General features: G+C 37.8%; 1 long non-coding RNA gene across 1 annotated transcript; it reads right to left on the bottom strand.

Moving 5' to 3' along the window:
- Positions 1 to 1,098: 1,098 nt before the first annotated feature.
- LOC104954909 (uncharacterized) lies at positions 1,099 to 3,649 on the bottom strand. Its single transcript, XR_799401.1, has 2 exons — positions 3,557 to 3,649; positions 1,099 to 1,179 (listed from the first exon to the last, which is right to left on the bottom strand). It is a non-coding gene; the product is annotated as an uncharacterized lncRNA (long non-coding RNA).
- Positions 3,650 to 4,003: the final 354 nt, after the last annotated feature.

Raw genomic sequence — 4,003 nt, 5'->3', positions numbered from 1 at the left:
CAAGTGTTACCATTTAGTGCAATAGTAGCTACAGAACATGTACTGTGCTGTGTAAACTGTACTGTATCACATAGCGTTTCAGACACACAAACTTTTCAACTTTCAAACTTAAACGGTGCGCTCCCAGCGCACGTTTAACACCTTTGCACAAACTGTCTCGCTCTCGTAATGTCTGTCTGTCTTGCTCTCGTTCTGTCTCTCGTACCACTCTCGGTTCCACTTTTACGCGCTACCTGTCTCACTCTTTTCCGGCCTCCAGCTTTTCCTGCTGGAGCCCGCCGCTTAAAGGTGGGGGGCGCGGACCGGCCATAGAGCCCATAGAGTTAAAGGTGGTGGACTGTAACCTGTAAAATCCATAGATTTAGGAGGTCCCCTAGTGGCAGTTAGCTGTAAAAATCCATAGATTAGCCGCACCGTTATATAAGCCGCAGGGTCGAAAAATGGGAAAAAAGGCACGACTTATAGTCCAAAAATTACGGTACTTACACCTTTTGCTCTCCATATTAACAACACTGTTAGGATATTTAAAGCATAAATGCAATTGCCAGAAGTGACAAGCTAACATTATGATATAAACAAATGACATATTGGTCACATGACTTCACGTTAACACCGCTATGCTATCGGCAGCTAATATTTGACGTATAGCAGTCTCATTTGGTTACTTGATAGCAACCGCTATAATTATGAGACGTAAAAGCTTATGGCATTCACCAGTCGGGTATTTACTGGCTTTTTATGGCATTAACAAAAAGCTTACATTTTAGAATCTAACCAAAAATGAATTTTAAAAAAAACATTGACTTCGTGATGAGGGAGCCCCGAAGTGCCCACATGCCAACTCATTTCCATGTAAAGGACTTATTGCTGCACCACTCTACTGCCTTACCCCTTCAGCCTGGTTTGAATTGTCTCACTTCTCCCTATAATGCCCCAATCATTGTAACCAACTTGGTGACCCAGAAGACACAGATAACGGTTCAAATGTAAAAAAAGATAACAAGTCTGTAATAAACAGCTTACCTGTTTCCCATCCACCTCGATGTCTGCCACATAGTTTTCAAACACTGTGGGCACATACACTTCAGGGAACTGGTCTTTGCTGAACACTATGAGGAGGCAGGTCTTCCCACAGGCTCCATCACCCACGATCACCAGCTTCTTTCTGATTGCAGCCATCTGAAATGAAAATTAAAGAAAGAAGATATTTTTATCAGCATACAAGATCGGGAAGTCTAAAGGCAAGTAGAGACATGTCATTCAAATGAGACGGTGATGACTTGCTTTTAACACGGGCTGAATGATTTGGAAAATAGGTATATCACTGCACTTTTTTGACTGATATAGCAACGGCAGTATGACATTGAAGGGAAAACAAGGTATAATTATTTGCAAGGAACAAATATTTTTTTCATAAATCTGTCAACCCACATTTTTGCAGGCTAGTACATTTCTAAAGCACCCCAATACTTCATGCAGAATGTTATTTTGACACATTGTATCCTTTTACAATATTGCACCTCCTGCCTCGACTTCCCTTCCCCAGAGTAACACCTCTCAGTGTGGCAATAGAAAGCCTTACTGACTCGGCACTAGTGGTTAAGCAATGTGGTTTTATTAAATGGCCGATGCCCATATTTAGAGAGTGGGCGGCCGTTAATGATAATGTTGACAGATTGTTGATGTTCTGTTTGTTGCATCTGAGAAAATACAGCAATTAAATAACAAGTGAGGCACTAACTTGCTGAATTTGAGTCTATTAACCTCTAGTAATTCTCACATTGACTCTGTTCGCTTGAGCCGATTTGCACTCCGTCTGCAGTGCACTTCTTCTAAATAAACAGAAATGTATCAACTAAATAAAGGATCCAAGGTCACCAAATATCTTAAGTTATCAGTATATAGCAGCACCTCCTTTTGCTGATAGACAACTATCATTTTTAAACCTATATAAGGTTCAAGGTTCTTTATTTGCCAAACGAACATAGCTACAGTGCAGTTATGTCGATGAAAATCTTAGGTCACAGGCTCCTCCAACAGTGCAACACAATAAAGCAGGTAAACAGAAAAATATAGTAAATAGTAAATACAATGAGAAAAATTGTTTAAAAAAGTGAAATAGTGCAATAAGAGTCTATATGCACGTTATTGGAATGTGATATATTAGATAAATAGATAAATAATTTCTAAGTAGCAGCCAGATGAATGTTATGGATGTTGTTTCAACAGTTAAGGTGTTTAACAGTCTTATTGCCTGTGGGATGAAACTGTTCCTGAGTCTGTTGGTTTAAATAAGAATAAATAAATAATGTCAATAGTGTAGTGGTATTCCCTGGTGTTGTTTAAGTGAAAAAGTACAATTAAAAAAGAAGTAATACAAATTGGCAGGTTGATTATCTCAAAATGGCCTTTATCTGCCCCATCAACAAGTCAATAGTCAACAACTATAGGCACTATCTGCATCTCACAAATGTATATATTTCTATAATAATCAGCATTTATTCCAGCGTAAAGTATTTACATATAAATTATGTTCTTGCAACATAATCTTGCAGTATTTTATTTCTGCTCAGTTTCTTCTATCAATGTGTTTTATGTCTTATATGCATTGTTGGAAGAGCCTGGGATTTAAGTTGTTCATTTCCATAACAACACTGTAGCTACTGTGCATAAGACAATAAAGCCTTTAAATATTGAATCTATTAACTACACAGAACCAGCAAAATACTAACCATCTCCTTCCCATCTTGCTTGAGAGCAAACATATGGGGCATTATTCTGTTTAATTTGGGTTATTACAAATAGTAACAGAACATTATAATAGAGATAATCATTCTTATTCCAAAAATGACCTTATCAACAGTCTAAATTATTATTGTGGCCGTTGATCCAAAACAGCTATATGTCATATCGGTATGGTCCTCACCACGAGAATAGTGCCTGATTTAAAATTCAGCCAACCCTAATATACATTTTAGTGGATGGATCTAGTACTAAACGCATTCAGATTAAATTATATAGAGCCTGCCTTATAACGCTTTGCTATAAATGAAATACTACAAGCTTAAGAGAATGACATCGAGTGAATAACACACCTTCGGCAAATGTTATAGTTATAATATCCTAATACGGCGTCAACTTGAAGTGGATTTGGCAAGTTTACGTTGCGTTATCACTTCACTTCCTCACTGCTGTTTGCCTCAAATGTAAGGAGAACATGTATCTGCCAATTTAACCTCAGATTAATCTCGTCGCATTACAGATGATTTACAATCCTAATGGCACATAATCGTCAATAATATCATTTTTGGCCTATGTTTATCTGAATCCGTTACAGTGTCAGCTAACTTCTAGCTACCAGCAGTTTCCATTGCAGCTATAAAGCTAACTACTAGCATGCTAACTTTGCTTAGTTTTTCGAGACAGCTGGTAGCTTGTTGAGATGGATACATGAGATTTGATACCGTACTATTGGTTTTAGCACACATCGTGACATATAAAGCAAGTAAAAGTATACATATTATAAGTAACGTGAGTCAGGTTAACGTAATTGTACCGTTTTATTGGAGATCCTCGCCTTTCTTCAGTTTTCCTGTCGGACCTTACAGTCCCGCCCCCAGTGCCACGAAGATTGGGTCCGCCCACATTGCATACTTTCTGCCAATGGGACATACTATGGGATTAGTTTTGTATCATAAAGATAAAGCAACACTTTCGCAGAATAAAAAACTATGAGTTTAAAAGAAAAAAAAAACTGAGTCAAGCAAAATAAAATAAATTTCAAAAATAAAAGTTGCAAACAAATCATTTGTGTAATCATGTAAACTATAAGTATTTTTTCTTTGTTTTAACATAGGTTTTTGTTTGCAGTTCTTGTTTCTTCTTTCTCAATGATCAGACTTTTGCTCTCGCTGCAGCACTCTCATTTGCGCTCCTTCACTTTTTGTTTGAGATTCTGACACAAACATCCCAGGTGGGCGGGACTTTCAGGGTGGCGTCCCCA

The sequence above is a fragment of the Notothenia coriiceps genome, unplaced genomic scaffold (genome assembly GCF_000735185.1).
Source record: "Notothenia coriiceps isolate Sejong01 unplaced genomic scaffold, NC01 NC01_scaffold00024179, whole genome shotgun sequence".
Lineage (NCBI taxonomy): Eukaryota > Metazoa > Chordata > Actinopteri > Perciformes > Nototheniidae > Notothenia > Notothenia coriiceps.
This window is presented reverse-complemented; position numbering and strand designations above follow the sequence as displayed.